The 27,459-nt window shown below is 40.6% G+C and overlaps 1 long non-coding RNA gene across 5 annotated transcripts in view; it reads left to right on the forward strand.

Moving 5' to 3' along the window:
• The window catches only part of LOC125488382, a 32,324-nt gene that overhangs the window by 4,171 nt on the left and 694 nt on the right, over positions 1–27,459 (forward strand). The window contains exons 2-5 of one of the 5 annotated variants that reach the window (XR_007266297.1): positions 5,375–5,570; positions 6,374–6,497; positions 24,376–24,680; positions 25,400–27,326. This is a non-coding gene — a long non-coding RNA (uncharacterized LOC125488382). Of the gene's footprint in view, positions 1–5,374; positions 5,571–6,373; positions 6,498–24,375; positions 27,327–27,459 lie in introns of those variants that run through there. The other 4 variants (XR_007266300.1, XR_007266296.1, XR_007266298.1 and 1 more) reach the window with 4 other exon arrangements.

A 27,459-nucleotide genomic window follows, 5' to 3' on the forward strand; every position in this document is an offset into this window, starting at 1 on the left:
AGGTGGATTAGACATGGAAAATGCCAGGTTACAGGGAAAGGGTAGGGAAATGGGTCTCGATGGGATGCTCTTTGGAGGGGCAGTGTGGACCTGTTGCGCCGAATGGCCTGTTTCCACATTGTAGAGATTCTATGATTCTATGAAGATGAAAATTAGATATGTCTTTACTATCGTCACAATTCTGGCTTGCTTGACTATTCTCTTTTTGAAGTGAAGGTGTTGAAAACTTGAAGTCAGATTCAGGAGCTGTAATGGATTCTGTATTCAAGCAGTTAGAGGATGCTTCTGCAGTGATCGTAACAAGGTCAGCTAGGTGGACCTCACAGAATATGAGTTCCTTGATTGGGGCTGTTAATCTGGTCCAATCAGGGAGCCCTGGCTGATAGATATAAACAGGAGTGTCAGAGGTTCTGTTCCCTCTGAGAGTTGGCTCTGAGGGAGCTGGATCAGTGTCAAGGATTCTCCACGTGTAAATAAAGGGTGTCTTACTGGTCTCTGTGGAGTTATTTCAGTGGCAACAAGAGAAAAACATGCTCCTGAAGAAATTGCTGGCAACAGTCATCTTTGAGTTGGGGTAGGCATTTCCGCCAGCGTGCTGTTTTTTGGGAAGCTTGACTCATTCGATCCTGCCAATGCTAGTAGCCACCAATGCTGAGGGTGCTGCATGGATAAGATACTAAATTACTTTGAGCATCCCATACATTCCAATGGATGTGGTAACAGTAGGACATAGTCGATGGTTAGGCCAATGCAGAAGTAGATACTTCATTGTTGTAAAATTATGAGAATCCCAATTATCTTAATATCCAAAGCTTTAATAGGCCCATTTTAATAGATTTGAAATGGTTTGTTTCAGTACACATGACCAGTGTTACATGAAAAAGTGAGATGGCCAAAAATTCTGTGAATAGGCTTGATATTGCAACTCACAAGGCACAGGATCTATTTTTGGTGCATTTAAATAAATGGAGAAAGGTGGACAGACAATTAAGCAGATAGAAATGAACCTATGTCTGTAGATACAAAAATTAACCAGCAACTAACAATTTTCTCGTTCAACATGTCATTTATCATAAATGGGAAATAATGAATGGTTAATGAATAGATGAACTTAAAATTTAGATTGAAAGTGATTGGAAGAAACAATAAAACACAAAATCTCAGCACAGTATGTTAATATTTCCAGTTTGCACTGCAAATGGCTGTGAATCACTTTTAGGTGTTGCAAATTTGTGCAAGGGGTTATCGAAATGCAAGTATGGCCCTCATGTGGTGCAGTGGTAGAGTCCCTACCTCTGGACAGGGAGGCCTGGGTTCAAGTCTTGTCTACTCCAGAGGTCTGTAATAACATCTCTGAACAGGTTGATTTAAAAAAAAGTTATCTTAAAAAAAATCTAAAAACAAGTTGGGGTCCTGTTGTGGCACAAAGGTCAAGCTCCTACCCCTAGCCCAGGAGGCCTGGGTTCAGGTCCCACTTGGTCCAGAAGACAAATGACACCTCTAAACAGGTTGATTAGAAAAATTGGGTAAATTTACAAAAAAAATCTAAATGCAAGCTCTTTCTTTCTGATGACATAGAGAAAACAAAACTTTCTAAATGACAGACCATTGTACTATGCTTCAATAAAGTTTACAGCTAGGAATATGCATGATACATCTACATACTGTATACTGCATGCAGTTAAATGTCTGCAATTTCAATTTCATGCACTCTAATCTCTCATGTAGTTTGTAGAAGAAAAAGAGAAGCTAATGTGTGACTAAAAACAGACATTTTGCAGCTGTGCTACAGATTGCCAATGATGTCATTTCACTAATGAGGTGCATGATCAAGAAGAAAGTGAACTCTCCTTTAAAGTTATGAACCAGCAAAAAGATCACATTGTCAGGGTCAGATTAAATGCCAAGTTATGATTGTTAGATTGGAATTCCACTTAAATCCAGGAGGTTTGTAGTTTTTAGAGCAGAATATGGCAATATCCATTGACTTCAATGAAATAGAATATCAGGGGCTAGGTATAAAGCACAGCTGATTTAATCCAACCCGAACTGCTCACCTGTTTAAGACTAACTACTACATCATTTTTGTTACATTTGCTTTACAAAATTCTTGCACAATCTTAAAGCCTTCTGTTGGGTCAGTCCTTAGTCTTCTCTTTTCTACAGAAAAGATTCCCAGCCTTTTCAGTCTTTCCTGAAAAAGTGTATCCTCTCAGTCCTGATATCATTCCAGTAAATTTCGTATCACTACAGCTTATTTTGTTAATTTTCCCCTGTTAAAAACATCATATCACAAAAGTCAACCATTTTCTATGCATGTTTAGAGAAAATATCACGGAAAGTAAATGTCTATCCTAAACTTATGGTGTAAACAACCAGTTGCATTTAGATGCTAAACGTGAGAATAAAAGCCTTTTTATTTTACTGAGAGTCATGATTTGGTAAATTATCCTTTTTTGTTTGTTCATAGCCTCAACACGTAGTAGATTCTACCAGCCTCATATCAGAGCTTGATGACAATAGATATATACTGATAGCATGCTCATCTGCTTTAGTGCTCAGGATCCCATGAGAACTCACCTGTGCTTCTTGGAGTGTCATGAGATTCTTTGAGCCCACCTAACAGAGCAAATGAGAGCTTTGTTTACATTTCTTCAAAAAGCCAACATGCTTGACAGTACAGCTCTCTTCAATGAGGCAGCAAAGTGTCAGCCTGTAGCATCGAATATGTAACTGTCAGATTTGAAGGTAGGTGTACCACCACAGAGACAAGGCTGGCATTTATAAATAAAACTTTTCCTTCCTGCCTATAAAAACCTAACAATATCCCAGAGACAACACAGCATGGAGCTGAAGGAACAAAACAGGCCAGGCAGCATCCGAGGAGCAGGAAAGTTGACGTTTCAGGTTGGGACTCTTCTTCAGAAATGAGGAGGAGAAAGGGAGCTGGGAAATAAATTGAGAGAGGAGGGGTGGGGCTGGGGAAGGTAGGTTGGATGGTGATAGATGAGTGCAGGTTGGGAGTGGTGGGGATCGGTCAGTGAGTTGGGAGGGGGCGTATAGGTGGGCGAGAAGATGGACAGGTTGTATCACGTCAAGGAAGCGGGGATGAGAGGGAGGATTGAACAAGGAATGAGGCCAGGTGTGGGGAGATTTTGAAGCTGGTGAATTCCATGTTTAGGCCATAGGTTCCCGAGGCGGAATATGAGGTGTTGCTCCAGTTTGCGGGTGGCTTATTTCTCAGTTCTCTTCCCCCTCTGCATTTCTGAAGTATTTATTTCCCAGCTCCCATCCCCCTCCCCATTTCTGAAACACCACCCCACCTACCTTCCAGCTAGCCACCACCACCCAGCTCCACCCCTCCTCTATTTAATTCCAGCTCCCGTCCCCTTCCCCACTTCTGAAACACAACCATCCATCTTCTCTCCCACCTATCCGCCCCACCCATCCCACTGATCAATCCCCACCACTCCCTACCTGCACTCACCTATCACCATCCCACCTATCTTCCCCAGCCCCACCCCTCCTCTTTCTGTTGATTTTCCAGCTCCCTTCCCTCTCTCCATTTCTGAAGAAGGGTCTCGACCCGAAACATCAACTTTCCTGCTTCTCTGATGCTACCAGGTCTACTATGTTCCTACAGCTTCATACGCTGTTGTCTCTGACTCCAGTGTCTGCAGTTCTTGCTATCTCTGACAATATCCCAGATCTTCCCAATGGGAAGATATCTGTTGACTAGATTGGAATTATGTGTCAGAACCATGTAGACATTCTGATTTAGCTGATTATGGGAACTGCCTGGGGAGTTTAAATTTTCTTACAGCAATTTACCAGTGTCTAGAACTTGCCAAAAAAGTCTCCAGCTCTGAGTTACACTCTGACTGATTTAAGCTTCATTATTACCCATGAAAAGTTAGAGAGTTAAACTTGCGTTAATTCCTGCATAACTATTAAACTGAATGACTCACAACTGATTCTGTCCCACGACTTCCCATTCCTTAATCTTAGTGTGACACCGCTAATCCCCAAACTGTGATATTGCAAAACCAGGAGTCATAGCGTAAGTCCCAAAAACTGGCAGATCAAATTAAATGGGATATTAGGAAAGCAGGAACTAGAGTAGGCCATTCTCCCTTGAGCCTGTTTTGCCATTCTGATCATCTACCTCAAATCCACAGTCCTGTACAAACCCCACATCCCTTCATGTTATTAGTGTCTAGAAATCTATCAATCTCTGTTTTGAACTTACTTAATAACTGACCTTCTACAGTTCTTTTGGATAGAAAATTCCAAAGATTCACTTTCCCCTGAGTGATGATGTTCTTGCTTATTTCAGTCCCAAATGACTTGCCTTCTATTCAGAGATGGTGTTCCTGGTTCTAGACTCCACAGCTGCAGGAAGTACCTTTTCTGCATTTACTCTGTCTATACCTTTAATAATTGTGTGATTTTCAGTGAGATTGCCTCTCATTCATCTAAATTCCACAGAGTATAGGCTGAGTCTACTCAAACTGTCCTCATAGGGCAGGCTCATCATCCTAGGAATCAGCCTGATGAACCTTCTCTATACTCTCTCAATGGCAAGTATATCTTTCTTCAGGCAAGGGGACCAGAACTTCATACAGTACTTCTGGGGTCATATCACCATTTTCTATACAATTGGAACGAGACTACTTTGTGTATGGACTCATTTCTTCTTGTGACAAAGCTTAGCTGCTGATTTCTGAAATGCTTGCTGCACCTGCATGCTAGCTTTCAGTGACTTATGAACAGACATCCAGGTCCCATTAAACTTCAATACAATCTAATCTCTCAATATGTTAAAAATACTCTGTATTTGCATTCCTTCTGTTAAAGTAACTAACCATACACGTATCCACAATATATTCCATATGCATGCTCTTGCACTTTCACTCAACCTGTTTAAAACCCCTTGAAGCCGCTTTGCATTCTTCTCAAAACTCAGTTTCTCACAAAGCCCTGTATCATCTGCAAAGTTAGAAATATTACAAATGCCCCCATATCCACAACATTGATATAGATTGTGAATAGCTGGGCCCCATGCACTAATCCTTATGGTACCCCTCTGGTCACAGCCTGGCAACCTGAAAATGCTCCATTGTTTCATGCTGTCTGCTTTTTGCCTCTTACCTAATCCTCAATCTTTAATTCTGTTTAGTAACTTACTGTATGGAACTTTACCAAAGGTTTCTGATAATCCAAATCCAGTACATACACTTGTTCCCCCTTATCAACTTTGCCATTAACATCTTCTTTACTGCTGTTCTCTTAGATCTGCACAAAGACAAACATATTGCTCTGCGTAATGTTTTCAATATCTTCACCAATTAATTATTTTTCTTTTCTTCTGCAGGCACTAGTGCCAACCAGAACTCCACACAGCAGTCTGAGCCCTCCTTACCACCACAACTTCTGAGGAGGAAGACTGTGATCCAACAGAGGATGCACTGGCAAGGTGTTCAGACCCGTACCATTCAATAGCACAGAGACTGTCAATGTAGTGGGTATCTTAGTAGACTCTGGGACACAATCTGGTGAACAAATCACAGGTATGTGTCTGCAGCTGGTAGAAAAAAAAATGCCTGAAGCTTTGAGCTGCTGGCATATACTCTAACTCTGATCCAGCTCTACGCAACATCAACCCCTTACACCCCATTTTCTCATTGACACTTAACTGTTTCCAACAGCCATATGTTCATGCCTTACCTTAAATGCTGAATTCCTCCTGAGAAGTGGGCGCTGCTGCATTATGCTCGGTTGGGTGGCATAAATCCAGGAACACACCCTGTCTTCGTCAACATATAGGCACCTTCTGCAGTTGTAGTGGTTCCAAAGATATAGAAGGAGCCTTGTGAGGTATCAGCAGACACAATAAAAGCTGTGTACTCACCCCAACTGGAGGTAGGAAACCAAAATCCCAGCTGCTTGGTTTATGCAGATGAGTTTCTGAAGTGTTGAGTACTTCAATTGGGCAGAAGTTAATTCCAGCAAGTAAAGTAGTACAGAAATGGAAATGTATGTATGTAAGGCTTATAGTTAAATCATCTTGCTATCTAAGGAGGATAACTTAACTATGAATATTTATCTCAACGGTAAGAATCTGATTTTTGGACTCTCACCCAATTAGCTCCTCAGATTCACCATTGCTCTCACCCCCTGAGGGAGTAGAAAATCACGTCCATGATAATTTTCTCCGTTACAGTTTATAACTGAATAAACGTGATAGTATATACATAAGTTACATTTATAATTCATAGACATGTGCATTTATAAATCACTGGCCTTAAATACATCATTAGTATAAGTAACAGTTTTTATCTTTGTTTCATTTTGGGCACCTGCAAATTGGCAGCTATGTGATTGAAGCATCAATAAGACAGACATTCCATTAAAGTGGCAAATCTTCCAGCATTCTGTTGACTCCCCCAAAGCATGGAAGGATTACAGACAATTTATCTTTTTCTACAGATGCATGGGTAAGGCAGTTGAACGGTTGAAGGCATTGATGCTCTTGAAATGCAAGAAATATTCTTTCTATTATGCAGCAGTCTTTGTGCGACATTGATAACGTCAGTATTTGAAACACTCAAATCGTTTTTCCTGCTTATAAGCTATTCCAAAAGCTAGGCAACATCTTTAAAAATGTTGGAGCTGTTATGTTGTTATGTTCTTCTTTAGGGCCTGATAAAGAATCCTGGGATATGAGCATTCACTTCCATTTCACGTAAACATTCTGGAGGGCGGAACTAGAGAAACTTCTGTAAAAACTGCTTACTTCCCCATGGTTGTTGAAAATGCAATTTTTACTTGACATAGGTTATTGACATTTAGATGTGCATAAATATTTTAAACAACTAAAATGAAGTATAATTTTAAGACTAAATGGTCTTTTGATACAGTTTCACTTCTTAGCCGGTTGAGATGCCAGGTATATATTCATCATTGCTATATATTGTCAGATGTATATTGCTACCATTAGCTCACTGTATACTTGGAAAGCTGCTTTCAGAAACAAATTGCAAGAAGTTCTTGGGCTAAATATTCTACTTAGGGCTGTAATCTTCTGTATATAATTTTTAAACTTTAAAAAACAGTACACTATGTAGCCCATGGTATCTTATTAGTTAACTAACTTTATTAACGTAATATTATTTGATAGCAATGCTGCAAAACAAACATCAAAGACTGTAGATTCAAGATTAGGAACTAAAATATTCAATTAGAACTAAGTAAAATATTTGCAGTGGTATTGGTAGCATTGCAAGAATATTCAATTTTGTGTGCTTACTGTGTTTGGGCCAATTGCATCCATAATTTCTGTATGTGCAACTACACCTGTTGAAAGCTTTTTTAAACATTTTTAAATAGGAAGTGGATGTCACTGGCCAGGCCAGTATTTATTACCTATCCTTAATTGCCTATAAGCGTCAACCACATTGCGTACATCTGGAGTCATATGTAGGCCAGACTGGGTAAGAACTAGGTAAAGGACTTTAGTGGACCAGATGGATTTTTCCCAACAATCATTTCATGGTCATCACTAGACTCCTAATTCCAAATACTTATCAAATTCAAATTCCACTCACATGGCAGGATTTGAACCTGAGTCCCCTGAACATAATTTATTATCAATATTAACATTATTAATATTAATCTATGGATTAATAGTCTAACAATCATACCACTAGGCCATGACTTCCCCAAGGAAGTTTCTGTCCCTGGGTTCTGACTGTTTTGATTGCTGGTACTTGTCGATATGCATCAAACTTATCAAAATGAGAAAATTTGACCCAGATGATGCATAGAGTCATCCACACATGGGACAGAATTTAATTGCTAGGGGCGCATGGGTTCTAGTGTAGGCAGTGGGCATTGGGTCAGGGATTGGGTCAGGGATCAGATGTAACCCTGCCATTTATTGCTTTAATCCTGGTGGATTTGCAGATGAATGGGGGACCCTCATGGAATGGTTGGGAGAGATATATTTGAGATCTTGATGAATGGATGATCCTCCAATTTTCTTTATCATTGAACGCTTTTTTTTAATGAAGTTGTGAGATAACATATGACGGGTGGATGCTTTGCAGTTCTACTGTTATGAATCATTTTTCCTTCACTGTTGCCTGAATTATAGTTCATGGTATATTTCCATGTCTGGCTTCATTTTTGTTTTCAAGCCAGACAAGCTTTCATCCCAATATGTGAAACTGCCAGAAATATGTAAATCAAATAGGATTTTTCTAAGCTTCAATAACTTCTTATAACAATATTAATTTCAGTTCCAACTACTTCTTCCTCTTGATGGTTACATGAATTTAGTTCAACTAGGTCAGGTCGCCACAGCAGCTATCTCAAATCAGTGTTTTTCCTTTTTATTTGAACCATTTTAGTCCATGAAATAGCATAGGTATTAAGATCAGATGAAGGAAGTTGAGATTTGAGAGTCTATTTTTATCACTATCAATAACAGGAGGTAAAAGCTCCAACATGGATTCAACAGACAGTGGATTAGCTCTCTGAACTTGTCTGAGAATCACTTAGGCATCTTATGCTCTGACAACACAGCATGTTTGACTTTCACAGTCTCCTGGATCAATACCTCCTTCCCTGTAGATCTGGTGGGCGTTGACTATCACGTTGGCTGACATTAGAGGCCCCTCACCCTTAACAGTTCTCTGTTTCAACTTGTAGTTCTGTGGGGGAATAAGACAAAGAGTTATTAGCATTAGAAATGGTTTTAATAAAGACAGTCAACATTCATAGAGGGTCGCAGTGATCCATACATTTGAGTTGACAAAAATGAGTATGATGTTTGCTGTTCGGACAGCAATGTGAGGAGGTACCTGAAGGGTGAGTACCAAGTAAAGAGATACAGTATGTTGACCTGAGGAGGGCTGTGTAGGAGAATGCTGGGAAAGGCAGAGGGTGGAGGTTGTTATTTGAATGTAGGTCGAGGGGCCACATACCTGTTGCTCCCAACCTAACCTCTTCTACTTGCAAGCTTGGTTTGATAGGTCAACCTTTTCCTCCCACCCTTCTGAAACATCACTTCATTTCAGTCTCTCACACTCTGCCACTGGAGGACCTTGAGGTAGGAATTTGAGTCCTGGTGATTGGGAGGGGAGTGGCGGGGAAGAGCAGCTTTTCCAGGTCCTCTTTCTGAAACCTTAAGAATTCACGAACAGTTCAACTATTCTGGCTGTGGCTAGGCTGACTTTAAATAGAAATATTCCTTTTCTTTATTCACTTATGGGACATGGGTGGCCAGCATTTATTGACGCTGATCACCCTGGTTGCCCTTGAAAAAGTGGTGGTGAGCTGCCTTCTTGAATCATTGCAGTCCGTGCACTGGAGGTAGACTCACAATGGCATTAATGAGGGAATTCCAGGATTTTAGTTGAGACTTAAAGCCTCAGATTTCTAACTTGTTATTGACTTCCCCACTGCATGCGGGACTGTTAGGATAAAAGCTCCACCTGTGCAGTTACTCCCTGCTTTTCACCCCTTTGCTAAAAATGTGTTTGGGTAGTCAGAACATGTCACCACACTTGTCCCTTAATTGTGGAACAAGTAACAATTTACAAACAAGGGATAGACTTACTGCTGGGTTTCTTCTGACATTGTCAATTTGATATAATGATGTCAAGTTAGACAGAAATACTGTAAATATACAATCATGCACCCTGCATTGTACCCTGTGTTGAAATTGAAAAAACATTAAATAGTTCTATTTAGTTTTTCTGTAGAATAGGTGATCAATCTGCAACACTATACTGGAGTTATTTGTATCTGCTCATATGTTTAAGATGTTAATGGTTAATTTTAAAGCAAAGTGCAGTTTTTTTGTTTTAAAGCTGCTGTGATGATACGTTAAAATTTTAGTGGGTTTAACTTTGTTGCCATTTTACTGTAGATGTAAATAATATGTAATTTATTACACTGTCTCAGCAACTGACCAAGTCACATTCAGCATTTTGAGACAACTACTATTTGGCCGTCAACATCTGTATTTTAGAAAAGAGCAGAAACCAACACTGGGCGAGAGTTTCCACTTCGGTCACAGTCAATGATCCCAATGCAAATTATGCCTCAAATTACACCCATTTTGAAAGATGTTTTTCCCCTCAGCTTCTGCTTAAATTCATTTGCATATTACTGAACACAAATCTGCCATTAACTAGTGTAATCGGACACTGTTTTAAAACGCAATTCTTCTTAATTAATTTTTAAAATATTCTTTGTCATTCGATATTTAAAACTGGAAACTTGGCAAAGTGTAATTATTACAGTTGAAAATGGGATTTATTTTAAAAAAAGCATTTTAACTATAATACCAATCTGCTATCTGTGAGTAACCAGGAGTGGAATTTTATATGGGCCTGAACAACATGGGCTATGGCAAGACTTGTGGCAGAATCATGCAATAAATCTACTGAGGTCCATCTTAACTTTAGGAGCAACTTGCTGCATCTTTTATGCATTTGCTGAATGATATGGTGAGTTTCTCATTAGGCACTGGCAAGTTGCCAATTAAGGGCTTTGTAGCCTGTTTAATACCGTATTAATGCTACAACTCACTTTATTGACATTCAGCTTTCAATCTTACCAAACATGCTGAACAAACTAGTTGCTGAAAATTTGTGACACAGAAGTCAGTGTGACTTCAGTTTTTCACTGGCTGTGATGAGCTTCCATGTTGCTTAACACCAACCAGCATCTGAGGGCACAGTCCATGGGTACCCAGCTGCACACACCCCTCATCCAAGGACATTGGTATCAACATTTGCTAACCCCTTTGTAATTCTCATGACACCTCTTCAATCTACGTCTAGGCTAAATCTCAGGGCTGCTCTCTTATTCTCTTAGCGCCCACTCATTTAGCACCCATCTGCATGTTCACAGCATCCATGTCTTGCCTTGCTGTGGCGTGCCAGAGCCTAAGGCAAACAGTACTGCCATGTTAGCCTGCTCTTTCTTGCAGACACACAGACAAAGTGTTTGCCATACTCATCAGTGATTTGTCTGGGGAGGGGGAGCACCTTGTTGTATGGTACATCGAGATGTCAGCATGGGCCAGCTGCCTGCACAACAAACACATTACCACTATGTAACCTAATGGCCATGCCATAAGATGAATGGGTGCTCGTCAGCCCAGTCAGGGTTGGTGGTGTCTCTGTCATTTGGGGGTTCCCAATACCTTTGGATACCGGTACAATCTGCACACAGTCAAGCGGCTTGGCCAAGATCAACTATCTACTTGGATTGGTCACTGTTAGAGGGTATTTCCAACTACCGTCCACAGAGTGAGCAATGGTTAGTCCTATAGGGCAATCACAATAAGTCAGGAAAACATATATTGTCAATTGGGGAGCTGCAATGACAGCAGGTCAGGGGTCTGCTTAGTCATGTCTATGGGCTGTTCATCAAAGTTGCTCAGAGGCCTGGGTGGTTACAGTGCTGGGAGTCCATCTCTAAGGAGTCTATCTGTTATTCATTCAGGGGATGCAAGTGGTGTGTAGGACTAGTTCTTAAGAAGGGTCACTAGACTCGAAATGTCAACTGTGCTTTCTCTCCATAGATGTTGCCTGACCTGCTGAGTTTTTCCAGCAATTTCTGTTTTCATTACCAGGATTTTGCCTGGATTGTAGTGTATTAGCTACAAGGAAAGGTTGGACAAACTTGAATTGTTTTTCCTAGTGTCTGAGGCTGAGGGGGTGACCTGATTGAAGGATATAAAATGATGAGATATATGCATATGGTGGATAGTTGGAGTCTTCTTGTCAGGATGGAAATGCTGGGGGACATAAGTTTAAGGTGGGAGGGGGAAAGTTCAAAGGTGATGTGCGAAGAAAGTTTTTTACACAGAACGTGGCAGGTACCTGGAATGTACTGCCAGGAGGGTTGGGAGAAGCAGATATGATAGCAATGTTTAAGAGGCATTTGGACAGATACGTAAACAGGTAGGAAATAGAAGGATACAGGCTATGTGCAGGCAGATTGGGTTAGTTTAGAATGACATCGTGGTTGGCACAGACATGGTGGGTGAAGGGCCTGCACGGTGTGCTATACTGTTCTATGTTCTATGTTCTGTTGAGTCTTAATGAGAAAATGCACCTGTCTTAACAACAAGATGTAGATTATTGCATGAGAGCTTATAAGCACAAGTTACATTGACTCGTTTAGCATAATTACAAAGATTCTGAGGAACCTGAAATGACACACCTGTCTCGAACGGGTCCTTATGCTAGATTCCTTCTTCTCCACCCAAAGACTATATGACATCATCAGATTAGGCAAGACTTAACGCAGTTTCAACATTAACTCTTTTAGTACCATTGCCTTATGCAACTTATATTAAAAAATGTTTATATTTATGTGTAAAGCATTCCTAAATAGGAATTTGTGCAGGTTGTATTTTAAATATATGATCAACCACTTTCTCCACTAATTCTCCCTATACGCTCCACCCCTGTAAAACTTTTAAGTCCAATTATTAGAAAAAGACAAATTTGGCTATGCGCAATTGCATATGCAAACATTAGAGGGAGCTTGTCATTTGGTAAGATTGTGACTGTGAAATAGTTGATTAGCAAGAGGGAACATACACTGTTGAAGACAGGAGAGATTGTGGTTTGTAAAATTTATTTGCTTATTCAAAAGAATCGATTCTACGCAAGCAGTACTGCTAAATGTTTTTACATGTTAGTTTCTGGGCCCAGATTTTGTGATAGCAATGGTGATCCAACTCTCAGCATTTGATATTGTTACACCATGGAAACTGACAGCAACTTCTGGAGTCCAGACACAAGTGGAAAGACAGAAATCTAGAAGTTGATGTCAGTCATTCCAGGCTTTTCCAGAGGGTGTGCTCGTGAGGCTGTGCCAGTCAATAGGAAACTGATGTATTGACAAGAACTCCACACTTTATTTGTCACTTTCACTGCAGAGGCCTGCCAAAAAAAAACTTTTCTGAATGAGATGTAACTGTATTTTAACGTTGTATTAACTTCATCTTTACTGATAAATACACTGGCCCTGAAAAAGCATTTTATAATTATGGAATGTTAATTTTCTCCATTACAATAAATATTTTAGCTTCTGACTTTTTTGCAAGCTCTGACAGTTATGTTACAAGTGACACATATTAAATCCATTTAACTTTCTGGTTTGCTGGATTGATTGTACATCTGTTTACTGTTATCTGCATGCCACCAGATCCCATTTACTTGGGAAGAAGAAATCTCTTAAAGAGAGATCGCTTAATCTACTTGGGTAGCTCTCCAGCAGTGAGCACCAGTGCCTCACCAATCAACACAAAATCTAACTCATTATCGCAGACTGCTCTGTCATTCAATTACATCTGAGGATTTGATAATCCTCAGCTCCACTCTCCTGCCTTTTTCCCATAACACTTAATTCCCTTACTCCTTAAAAATCTATCACATCCTCGATTATACCTGATAATGTAGCCTGTACATGCCTTTGCTGTAAAGAATCCTACAGAGTCACTGTGCTCTGGGATAAGAAATTCCTCCTCATCTCTGGTTTAAGTGGGTGATCTGTTATTCTGAGATTATGCCATCTGGTCCTAGGCTGTTCCACAAGGGGAAACAACCTTTCCACATCTATCCTGTTCAGCCCCCTAAGAAGCTCATATGTTTCAATAAGATGAGCTTTCATTCTTCTAAACACCAAAGTGTACAAGCCTAACCTGCTTAATATCCCAACATAAAACAATCTTTCCATACCCAGGACAAACCTAATGAACCTTCTGTGAAGTGCCTCCAATGCCAATATATTTTTCTTTATATAAAGTGCCCAAGACTGTTGACAGTAACCCCGCTGTGGTTTGACTAGTGCTTTGTACGGTTTAAGCAAGACTTCTCTATCTTTGTACTCCATTCCTTTTGAAATAAAGGCCAACATCCCAGTTGCCTTCCTTATTAACTGCTGAACCTGTATGCTAGCTTTTTGAGATTTATGCATGAGGACTCCAAAATCCTCTGCTGTCTTTGTCTATTTAAATAATATTCAGCTCCTCTCCGAAAGTGCCTAATCTCCCATTTTCTGACATTATATTCCATCTGCCAGTTTACCCACTTGCTTAACCCGTCTTTATCCCTCTTTCGACTCTTAGTGTCATGCTCACCATTTGTCTTCCCATCTATTTTTGTGTCATCCACAAATTTGGCTAGAGAAGATTCACTTCCCTCATTCAAGACAATCGTATATATTGTAAATATTGTAACCCCATCACTGATCCCTGTGGCATCCCTGAAAATGCCCCCTTATTATAACACTCTGTCTTTTATTAGATAATCAAAAATGCTAATATGCTACCTTCAACACCATAGGCTCCTTCTTTTTAAATAACCTAATGTGTGGTACCTTATCAAATGCCTTCTGAAAAATCCAAGTGTATTACATTGAATAATTCCCCTTTATCCAGTCTTCCTGTTACATCCTTAAAGAATATATTTATCAGGCATGATTTCCCCTTTGTGAAGCCATATTGACTCTGCATGATCATATTACGTATTTCTGATTGCACCACAACCACATCCTTTATAATAGAGTCTAACATTTTCCTGATAACAGATGATAACCTAACTGGTCTGTAGTTGCCTGTTTCTTTGCCTTCCTCCCTTTTCCTATAAAGTTATTACTTTGGAAATTTTCAAATCCTTTGGGACTTTTCTAGAATCTAAGGTTGCTTGGAGGATTACTATCAGTGCATTCAGTATTTCTGTAGCTACTTCCTAAATATCCTAGAATCCCAGCAGATCCAGGGGACCTTGAACTCTAGTTTCCCTAGCACTTCTTCTCTAGTGGCAGTTATTTTATGCATTTCCTCTCCTGCTATTGTCCCTTGATTATTTAGTAATTTTGGAATGCCGTTACTGTCTTCTACTGTGAAGAGTGATGCAAAGTATTTATTCAATTTCACTGCCATTTCCTGATTTCCCATTACATTTTCCCAGCCTCGTTCTCTCGGGGACCTATGCTAACTTTGGCCTCTCTTCCTTATTTATATATTTAAAGATACTCTTGCCATTCATCTCAATAGTACTTGCAAGTTTACCGTTAAAAATAATCTTCTCCCCCTTTATTGATTTTTCAGTTGTCTTTTGTTGGTTTTTAAAAGTTTCTGAATCCTTTGACTTAGCACCAATCTTTGTCAACCATTTTTTTTTCTTTTGATTTGATGCTAGCCTTAACTTACCTGGTTAACCATAGTTGATTTATCCCATTCCTAAAATCCTTCTTTCTCACTGGGAAATATCCTTACTGTGAGGCATGCATGAACTATTTTTTCAATGTCTGCCATTATTCCTCAAATGCCTTTACTGATAAACTCCTTTCCTAGTCCGCACCAGCTAGCTCTGTCCTCATTACTTTGTAATTAACCTTATTTAAGCTAAGTACAATTTCCTCACTCTCAAACTGAATGCTAAATTCTGCTTTATTGTTTCCTAGGAGATCTTTTACTTTGCTATCATTTATTAAATCTGCCTCAATACATATCACCAGATTCATAATAGCCTCATTCATGGCTGGATTCATAATATATTATTCTAGGAAACTCTTCCAATCACACTTTATGAATTTTTCCTCATGACTACCTCTGCCGATCTGATTATTCCAATATACACAAAGATTATGTTACCCACGATTAATGTGCTTTCACACCGTAGAGCCATACAGCCATATAGCATGGAATCAGACCCTTCGGTCCAAGTAGTCCACACCAAACATAATCCCAAACTAAACTTTTTCCACCTGCCTGTTCCTGGCCCATATATTAGATGTTGTAGCTGTGCCCGCATCCATTACTTCCTCAGGAAGTTTATTCCACATGCTATCACCTGATTTATTCTCAGTCCAACTGAAAAGCTATTGTTAGGGGGCTATAGACTACTCCTACCAATGGCTTATTTCTTTTTCTATTTCCTACCTCCCCTCATATGGAATCATTATATTCTGATCCAAGATCATTGCTTGCTATCATACTTACTTCATCCCATACCAACAAAGCTACCCACCAACCTTTCCTTCCTACCTGTCCTTTTGAAAAGTTGCATATTCCTGAACATTCAGTTCCCAGCTTTGATCTCCTTGTAACAATGTCTCCGTACATTCAGACCCATTTACCTATATTTGTGTTGTTAATGTATTTATTTTGTTTCAAGTACTGTGTACATTCAAGTAAACAGCCATTAATTTTGCTTTTTTGCCATTTTTCTCATTTTGACCCTATTTATTGCTGCTTTCCTATGTTTGTACACTCCGTCCCTTCCTGCCCCACTCTGGTATCATTATCCAAGTATCTGCCCTGCACTGCTGTCATGTCCTTTTGTTTTATAAGTCTACATTTCCCCTCTCCCAGTCTACCACCTCCCGGCCCCCCCCCCCCACCATTAAACCTCTAAATAGTTTATATCACTCTCTGAAGTCTTTGTTATTCCATTTGCCAAGACATTGGTCCCAGCACAATTCAAGTGAAGCCCATTCCATCAAAACAGTTCCCTTCTACCCCAGCACTGGAATCAGGGTCCCACAAACTGAAACCCATTCCACTCACACATGTCTTTGAGACACAGAGTTAACTCCTTGATTTTATTTTCCCTATGCCAATTACCCCGTGGTTTAGGCCATAATCCAGGGATTATTACCTTGAAAGTTCTGCTTTTTAATTTAGTTCCCAATAGTTCAAACATTTTCAGCAGAACCTTCATTCTGGTCCTATCAATGTCATTTGTATCAATGGGGATGACAATAACTGCCTTCAGGACTCACACTCATGGCTGCAGAGAACAGTACCTACCCCCTTAATTATACTGTCACCTAAAACATCTACATTCCTATTCATCCTGTCAATTGAATGGTTCGTTGTATCAAGATGCTATGGTCAGTTTGCTCATCCTCCGTGCACTTTCCAGTCTCATCATCTGCAACTTACAAGAACTGTTGGACAGTTGCAGGGATTGAGTTCCTCAATTGTATCACATGCGTCCCCATAGCTGCCTCACTTACAGTCATGCCCTCCAGCCGCTGATCACTGGCCAACTTTGAATTACTTAGACTGAGGGATTTGACCACCATTGGAGCAAAGTGTCCAGGTAATGTTCCTATTGCCTGATATGGCACAATGTCAGCAGCTTGGATTCCAGCTCCTCAACTCAGGTCCATAGTTCCTTAAGCTGCAAAAACTCACTGCAGATGTGTTTACTCTGGATCACCTTGATGTCCAGCAGCTTCCACATGTTGCAGTAGCAATCCTGCCATCACTATCACACTTGACTTGATTGATAAATTAATGACTCTAGATTCCCTGCTCTTTACATTTTACTGTAATATTTTGTTTATATAAATTTTTTTTAAAAATCACCAGCACCAACCTTCTTTTTAAACAGCTATTTTTAAGAAAAGAGAAGAAAAAGAAGACTGGAAATGTAAACACAAGCTGAAAAGTTAACTTTTACGTTAAAGACTAAAAATATTCACCAGTCTTACTCACCAGTCAGCTTCTAAAACCTGCACTTCTAACACCCTGTTATGGTTTGTGACGTTACTGTTCCACTGGTGCCACTGCGGATTGGCCTCTTAATCCACACCTTTTATCCTCTACCCACTTACTTCTCACTGCGAACTGTCTACTTTTTACAGTAAACGTGAATTAAAGCCTGTTTGTCACCCTTTGCGCTGAATTTCCACTTTGAACCAAATTTCGAAGAATATAATCATTTGGCCTTTGTCTCACCTTGCTGAAGTCTCGTGCACGCTGATCATGCTCTTTACTGATGAGATAAATCTCCATTTAAAACTTATGAAGCTTTCTTGAATTCTGCCAGAGGTGGAGTTCCACCAAATGGACTTGTAAAACCTTAAATGTTTACGTCATGGCACAGGAGAGCAAGTCCTCACATTGAAACACATTGTGCATTGCTGAGAATGCAGATGAGTCATTTGTGGATTTCATGAGTTCGTTCTGAATAAAGCTGGATGACTATTCGTTGGGATCATGGAAAAAAAAATCACAGAATATTGTAATAGATACTCCCCCTCAGGAGATTCAATGGCTGGCTTAAAGTTCACAATGTTACTAATTTTACATCTGAATAGGCTCAATGGAACAAGTAACTGTTCCTTGTGGCATGTATTATGTTTTATGTAATAGTATCTTCAGAGTTTGCCGGGGTAGGGGGAATATTAAGCACTGAGGGATGCTGGGACCTCAGCTGAAACAAATTGCTGAGTGGCGCTATTTCCATTTTAATACAGAAAAATAACATCTGAAATTGACATTGTGCCTGTGCTACCACAAAGCCATTATTTTGTTACTTTGTTTATTCACTCATGGGATGTAGGCATCACTGGCTGGCCAGCATTTCTTGCCCATCCCCAGTTGCCCTTGAGAAGGTGGTGGTTAGCTGCCTTCTCAAACCGCTGCAGTCCATCTGCTATGGGTTGACCCATAGGATGGGAATTCCAAGATTGACAGTGAAGGTACGGCGATATATTTCCAAGTCAGGATGGTGAGTGGCTTGGAGGGGAACTTGCAGTTGGTGCTCTTCCCAGGTATCTGCTGCTCTTGTTCTTCTTGACTGTGGGTAAGGAAGGGGCTGCCTGAGGATCTTTGGTGAATTTATGCTTTGCATCTTGTAGATAGTACACACGGCTGCTACTGAGCGTCAGTTGTGGAGGGAGTGGATGCTTGTGAATGTAGTGCCAATCAAGCGAGCTGCTTTGTTCTGGATGGTATGAAACTACTTGAGGATTATTGGAGCTTCACCCATCCAGGCAAGTGGAGAGTATTCCATCACACTCCTGACTTGTGCCTTGTTGATGGTGGACAGACTCTGGGGAGTCAGGAGGTGAGTTATTCATTATAGCATTCCTAGCCTCTGACCAGCTCTTATGGCAAGTCCTGTTGAGCCACTGGTCAATGATAACCCCCAGGATGTTGATAGTGGGGGATTCAGTGATGGCAACACCATTAAATGTTAAGCGGTGGTGGTTAGATTGTTTCTTATTGGAAATGGTCATTGTCTGGCATTTATGGGGCGCAAATGTTATTTGGACCTAAAGTGACTCAGAATAGACCATGGAAGTCAGTTATGGGAACAGAATAAGTTTCAATACAAGGATCTAAAATGAGTGGTAAGATCTCAAAGACTGAGGAAGAAAGGGAAGTAAATTGATTTCTTTATGTTCCCACTCTGTCAGCATCGACACTCTTTCAGACCTGCCATTCTCCTACATTCCCTAGGTCTCTCATTATCTTGTGAGCTCCTGGAGGAGGCAGGCAAAGCCTCAAGCATCCATGCCTTAAATGAGGAGCATAAGTGGCTAAATAATGACCATTTGATAGCCAATCCCCCCCTCAATTTTGAGGCCAGAAGGAGACTTTCCCAGAGGGTGGACTGCTGGGCAGATGGTCCTATTCGGACCTCAATGGGGGAGGATGGGGTTGTCAGTTCATGGCCATTTTTTAGGATTCAGTATCTCCCTAAAGTCTGGATGCATGAGGTGTTCCTTTGCAGCTTGCACATCAAATAATGTGTCCCACGTGTCTTCACGTCTCACCATTGGGACCTCCCTATTCTCCTCTATGGTGAGACCCCAGACTTCCCTGTATCCTGACATTCCAGCATTTCTGCTCTGAAAATTGTTTTAGTCCTAGTGATGGCTACTGCTGCCAATGGTCCTTCTGGGGCTACTGGCCACTCAGATTGACTGGCAGCTTTTTGTGGAATGAGGGCTGGATGTTTAGTTCCTAACCAACCAATGATTCTAGGGGAAAACAAATCAGCAGGGATGTGAAATTTTGCAGCAAAATGAGGTTAAAAGAGAAAGACAGAATAATAAATGTGGACACCCAGACACAACACACTTAACAATTTGCATTTTATTATAGAAAAGTTGCTCTGTTTTTCAATTTTTAAAAATTCATTTGTGGGATGTGGGCGTCGCTGGCTGGCCAGCATTTCTTGACCATCCCTAGTTGTCCTTGAGAAGGTGGTGGTGAGCTGCCTTCTTGAAACATGGTCAAAAATCACACAACACCAGGTTATAGGCTGAGCTCCGAAAGTTTACGTTTTCACATAAACCCGTTGGACTATAGCCTGGTGCTGTGTGATTTTTGAACTTGTCCACCTCAGTCCGACACTGGCATTCCACTTCTTGAAACACTGCAGTCCACCTGCAATGTGTTGACCCATAATGCCGTTAGGGAGGGAATTCCAGGATTTTGACCCAGCGACAGTGAAGGAATGGCGATATGTTTCCAAGTCAGGATGGTGAGTGGCTGGGAGGGGAACTTGAAGGTGGAGGTGTTCCCATATATCTGCTGTCCTTTTCCTCCTAGATGGACATGGTCGTGGGTTTGGAAGGTGCTGCCTGAGGATCTTTGGTGAATTTCTGCAGTGCATCTTGTAGGTGGTACACACTGCTGCTACTGAGCATCGGTTTCTCCTTTGAGGTGCAGAATTTTTGTTGGGAGACTGGATCAGTATATCACATTTTAGCTGTGTAATCCATGTGGCTCAGTACTATTATGCAATTTGAGGATCGATTTGTCTATGTCCTCATGCATAGCAGGGTATCTGGTTTGCCAGAAGCATGGATTGGAGTATTATGGGCACTATGCTCATGAATTTTCTAATCTGCACTCTCAATAGACTTCATCAGTGGATAAAACCTAGCAAGAAGATCTGTGATTGTCAGCAACTTGCAATATATGCCAATCATTTGAAGCATAGAGCTATATTTTAGTTGTACCAATGAGTCTTTATACTATGCACCTTTATGGCTAGGAAGACAAAAGTTCAGATTATCCCGATATAGACAGTGTGACCTCGTAGGTCATTTAACATCACAATGTATTTGAATAATCTTTTCCTGTTTTCACCCACTGGATACACATGGCCTCCTCCAGCAGAGGTCGCTGGATAGCTATCAGGAATTCTGACATTTTATTTGTTCATTACGGAGCACAGGGCTATTGAGGTCAATTATAATACCCTTTACTGTTACAAGACATGAGATCTGCTGACTCTGTGCAGACTGGGAATTGAACTAGGATCTTTCTGCCCTGAAATAGTTTGGCTAATCACTGCCTTCACCAGCTGGATAGAATGTGAAATTTATTTTAAGTGCTTTATCTCCGTATCATTAAGTTTGCATTTTAATAATAATATTATCACTAATCTCAGCAATTTTTTGCAATACTAGGAATTAAACGTCAAAATGCCCATGCTAAAAATGTAAGTTATAATAAAAATGCTCAGCCAAGACAATTAAGAATTTTTGAAGTCAAAGTTATTTTCTACGCACGATGGACACAGTTGCCCAAATGCAGGATGTAAGTTAACTAACCAGAACTATTTGTTTTGAACACAATGGTAACTTCTTGTTGACTGACTAATCATCACTCTCAATAGTATATTCTTGACTTGGTGACCTTTCTCTTCCTTTGTCCTTGAAGATCAAAGTTGATTCAAAGATTATAGCAACTTAGCTAAGAATTTACTAGTCATTTCTTAGATACTATCTGAAGTATTTCTGGACTGCTTACATGTTTTTTGTTTTAGCCAAAATTGGATTCTAACCAGTACATTCACTTGTTTAGACATTGCATTAAATACTTGCAATAATTTATAAGCAATGCTTTGATAATTTATGTTCATTTATTTTTGAGCACAATCTTGAAATATGCCTGAAAACCTTCCAGTACATTTCAAATGTACCCAAAGCTAACAATTCCAGTAAATCCAAAATTATTTGATGACTTTCTATACAGTCCATATCAAATCACATTTCAAAGCAGCGTTAAGTAAAAGCATTTAAAGCTTTTACATTGTTTTAGATCATTTTCAGAAGAAATGCACATATTCAAATAAAAAAAATTCAATTGTGCCTATCCAAGAGTCGCTTAAAAGTCTCTAAAGTATCTGACTCCACTACCACTGCTGACAGCGCATTCCACACGCCCACCACTCTCTGTGTAAAGAACCTACCTCTGATATCTCCCCTATACCTTCCTCCAATCACCTTAAAATTATGCCCCCTCGAAATAGTCATTTCTGCCCTGGGAACAAGTCTCTGGCTATCCACTCTATCTATGCCTCTCATCATCTTGTACACCTCTATCAAGTCACCACTTAACCTTTTTCGCTCCAATGAAAAAAGCCCTAGCTCCGTCTACCTTTCCTCATAAGACCTGCCCTCCAGTCCAGGCAGCATCCTGGTAAATCTTCTCTGCACCCTCTCTAAGGCTTCCACATCCTTCCTACAATGAGGCGACCAGAACTGAACACAATATTCCAAGCGTGGTCTAACCAGGGTTTTATAGACCTGCAGTATAACCTCGCGGCTCTTAAACTCAATTCCCCTGCCAATGAAAGCCAACACACTGTACGTCTTCTTTACAACCCTATCAACTTGGGTAGCCACTTTGAGGGATCTATGGACGTGGACCTCAAGATCCCTCTGTTCCTCCACACTGCCAAGGATCTGCTATTAATCCTGCATTCTGCATTCAAATTCAACCTTCCAAAATGAATCACTTCACACTTTTCTGGATTGAATTCCATCTGCCACTTCTTTGCCCAGCTCTGCAACCTGTCAATGTCCCATTGCAACCCACAACAGCCCTCCACGCTATCCACAACTCCACCAACCTTTGTGTCATCGGCAAACTTACTAGCCCACCCTTCCACTTCCTCATCCAAGTCATTTATAAAGATCACAAAAAGCAGAGGTCCCAGAACAGATCCCTGTGGAACACCACTGGTCACCGAGCTCCAGGCTAAATACTTGCCATCTACTACCACCCTCTGTCTTCTATTGGACAGCCAGTTTTGCATCCAGACAGCCAAATTTCCCTGAATCCCATGCCTCCTTACTTTCTGAATGAAAATCTTGCAAAAGAGATAATCACAACTTGATAGAAACTGGATTCTATGAAATTCTAAGAATATGTGAAATACACCTAACTGGGAAAGACCACTGAACTGGCAAATCAAGAATTACTTTAAAAAGGAATTCTATTCAGACGTGGCCTTCCATAAATCCTAGGTGATGACGCTCAGGTCATTTATGGATCTTGGATTTGTCATACCTTTCTGCGTTTTTAATTGATTGGTTAAGCCCTAAAGGCTTCAAGTTGCTAAGCAGTTTGTTTACTTCCTCAGAAGCTTGTCTGGCAATATGTATTTGGTGCAAAAATTAAATATCAACACTGAAATTTAAAACAGAAATAACATGCTCACAGCAAATGCATTGAAATTTGTCAGTCGTGAATTTTATGCCTTAACATTTATTAGAAAGCAAACCTTTCAGAAAATTTAAAAGCAATTATAAATTATTAGTTGCTGGTGAGATCATGCAACAACAGAACATGCAATAGTAAATAGTATTCAATTAAACAACATTCAGGTTGGAGCAAATAATAGCTTTCTGTGCTATCTTGTCTATAATAAACATTAGCACCTAATTTATTCAGGCCTTTGTTTAACAACAATCATGTTTATTTTGCATTACATATTAAGCCTGCAAATATAATAGCATTAATGGAGTTCAAAACAAGGTACAGGGAAATTAAAGTGGCAGTGATGGATTTGATAGAACTGCAGAAATTTACAGCACAAAGAAAGGCCGTTGGGCCTCTTGATTTTGTATTTAACAATGTCATAGTGCACTCTATCCTTCAAATTTGATATTGTTGTTTGGTGGTGGAAAAACCAATTGAGTTTATAAACACACAAATTGTTTGGAACACTGACAACATTGGGTGGGACAGAAATTAGCCAGACAATCACAGTGTTACCCATATCAAACAAAAATCTTGGCATGTACAGCCAATGTTTAACCCTTTGAACAGTTATAAAATTACTTTTACAGTGTAGGCATTTTTCATCGGACTATCATAAAGCATCATGAACCAGAAGGCTTCTCCTTATATTTAAAATTCTATGATCGCAATTGGCTTGTTGATAGTTAAATACGTATATGCTATTTTCTTCCTATTTGGTCCAAAGTCAATTATTTAATAATATAGAATCATGTTCAGTACTTAGGTGTTTTCACACTTCCAGTAAAAAATATCATTAAACCAACAACGTGAAGCAAAGGATATTTTGACATCACACATTGCACTTATTTTATTTTTAAGTTCACATTAATATACTTTTAATGAACAACAGAGTAAATACAGCCCACAATAATGTCCGTAATTGTCACTGCTATAAAAGGAGAAACTGGTATGCTTAATGTATATCATATGAAAGGTTTAATGTTGAAGACAGCATAGGAGCAAATGTGTGTAAAACCTCTCTTTGTTTGACATTGCAGAATTCTGGTCAGTATTTCATGGAAGGCGATGGGAGTGTTGCAGTGTTGGCTGAAGAATAGGCATAAGCTTCGGTAACCTCCTTTCACCTAGGCCAGCTGAAGCAATTTTTCATCAAGGTCCTGAGGGCAGGAATCAACCCCCACCCAGGAGAACTCCCTCACCCATCCCCCTCCCCAAACCCCCAGAGAAATGCTGGATAATCAGCGGCTTAAAGCTGTACATTGATTGACAGAGTCACTGGGGGAGGAGCAAAGACAGCTGCCAGCAATGCATCCATTCAGGGCCCATTACCACCGAGCCTCAGGTGAGTGATGGAAGGACAGGGACTGTGGAGTGCGGGCTTGCTGGAGTGAGGGAGCTTAGCAGCATGGACAGGCATATGGCTGTTAGTGGGCTCTCTCCTTCTGATGCGAGTTCTGTTGTTCTGTGTCAGAAGTGCTGTGTATCTTTAAACGAGTACCCCAATTCACAGCCTTGCTTTTCAATCTGCTGCTTGATGAGCCCTCCATCCAGCATGAGCTGAAAACCAATGGTAATGTGAACAGAGCCTTAAATGGATATGAATTACCTATTTATGCATCAATTATACAGTACTAATTAATAAAGTTCAGATTTGTATTCTGAATTAAGAAGATCAATAAAAAGTGATGAACAGCTCTGAATATTAGCTAAGACAGAAGAATTATTTTCACCCATGGCAAATTTGACCAAACCTGACAAAGCCCATTACTTCAACATTCCATCTTAAAACGATCAAACAAGCAAAGGCCTGAAAATCCCCTTCTGTGTTGCAGAGGTAAACCATGTCTGTGTAGGGATCTTCCTCAACTGCACCCTATTGAATAAACAGCATCTTTGAAGTAGGTCAGTTCTGAAGAAGACTTACATTGAGCTGAAAAAGTTAACCCTGTTTCTCTCTCCACAGATGCTGCCAGACCTGCTGAGTTTCTTGAGCATTCTCTGTTTTAATTTTAGGTTTCACCATCTGCTTTTGCTTTTATTTTGCTTTTATTCTCTTATTAGGTCAACCTGATCCAGTGCCCTGCCAATCCTAATGAAGAGAAGACACCCAAACTCCTCATACAGCAGCACTCACCCTGATGCAGTGTGCAGGGCAGTTACCCTGTTATACTCCACAGAGCAATACTGTTTCCCGTGGATATGCAACTGAATTCAACTGTAAGAATTATCAATGTTGTCTGTTTATTGACGCCACCATTTTGGCTGCCTGTGCTGATAAACATCATATCTCCACTTCTGCCTTAGATGTACAGTTTCCAGAGGATACAGCATTACCCACAATAACTGAGATTAGCTTGATCAATGTGTCTCAAATCCAGAAGCCACTTTGGGCATTTGCTTAAGCCCTTCAGCGACCTCCCTCAACCTTGCCAAATGATATAGTAATGCTCTAAAGCACTTGGAATTCTCTTCCTCAAAAGGCAGCGGAAATAGAGAATTTGCTATTTTAAAGCTAGAGGTGGATTGACTCTTGTTAAGCAGAGGGGAGCGAAAGTTACCAGGAGTAGTTGAGATTGGGAAGTTGAGGTCACAGTGAGATCAGTTTTATCGAATGGTGGAGTAGATTTGAGGGGCTGAGCGGCCTACTCCTATTTTGCAAGTTTGTATGAGATGTACCAAATGAATACCATAAAGAGGACCTCACAGCACAACCTGAATGATCCAACCCTCCTCACAAACAAAAATAACCACCAGCAGTTCCCCCACGTTCATGGGAATGGGCGGGTAAACCCTGGATTCAGTTACACGTTGACTATGCGGGTCATTTCATGGGCTCAATGTTCTTAGTCACTGTGGACACATACTCAAAGTGGCTGGATGTGCATAAAGTTAATCATCAAATATGGGGATGATGAAAGAAAAACTGCATGCATCTTTTGCAACGTATAGACTCCTGGAAATGTTGGTAACAGATAATAGGCTATCATTTACCAGAAAGGAATTTGAGTATTTCCTCAAGTCAAATGGTGTTTCTCATATAAGGACAGCTTCATACCATCCATTATCCAATGGCCTGGCAGAAAGAGTCATCTAATCTTTGAAGGCAGGCTTGAAGATACAGCCTACGGCTTCACCAGATACCAAACAGTCCCAGTTCCTATTTGATTATAGGACCATGCCGCATGGTCCCTCAGAAAGGGTCCAGGCCCGAAACGTCAGCCTTCCTGCTCCTCTGATGCTGCTTGGCTTACTGTGTTCATCCAGCTCTACACCTTGTTATCTCCGCGTGTTACATGGTGCCCATATCAGAGGCAGAGTTGGAGGAAGCTGACGCGCTGCTAAAATGCCCCCGGAGGAGCTACAAAAAACAACAGCCTGTGGGCTCAGAGAGAAGGGATATAGTGATTGCAACAAGGTCGGTCAGGTGGACCTCATAGAATAGCTCCAGCAGAGTTGCTAATGGAGAGAAGACTCTGCACCAGGTTAAATCTGACCTTTCTAAACCTGGGGTTAAGGGTGAAACAGCATCAGGAATGCCAATGCTGGACACAAGACTCCGCTAAGCAAGTGAGAGACAGTTTACTTTGGGGGACGAAGTTTGATGTAGGAACCACGGGAATGGCCCTGCATGTGTAACAGGTATGGTTGACCCAAGGTCAGATCTAGTGACGTACATAGTTCAGGTAGATGTGACGATCCTGAATAAGTACATGGACCACATGAAAGCTCACAAACAGTGTGGGAGCAAAATGTGCCTGGCTCCTCGACTGCCTTTCTTACTGTTTCAGAAGCCGTGGGTTCTCCCTCTCTGTCAAGCATTGAAGATACCCTGGAATCTGAGATAGATATGGTGGATGTTGCTGTCTTGATGCTTTTGCCACCTGAACAGGAGAATGAATTTCTTTTGGCATGTTCTGGGTGCAAGAGGCAAGCTGCTGCGTGTTACATGGTTTCAGAGATAGTAGGAACTGCAGATGCTGGAGAATCTGAGATAACAAGGTGTAGAGCTGGATGAACACAGCAGGCCAAGCAGCATCAGAGGAACAGGAAGGCTGACGTTTCGGGTCTAGACCATTCTTCAGAAATGGGGGAGGGGAAGGGGGTTCTGAAATAAATAGGGA

Source organism: Rhincodon typus, unplaced genomic scaffold, assembly GCF_021869965.1.
Source record: "Rhincodon typus isolate 14 unplaced genomic scaffold, sRhiTyp1.1 hic_rhity00000629, whole genome shotgun sequence".
Taxonomy (NCBI): Eukaryota; Metazoa; Chordata; class Chondrichthyes; order Orectolobiformes; family Rhincodontidae; genus Rhincodon; species Rhincodon typus.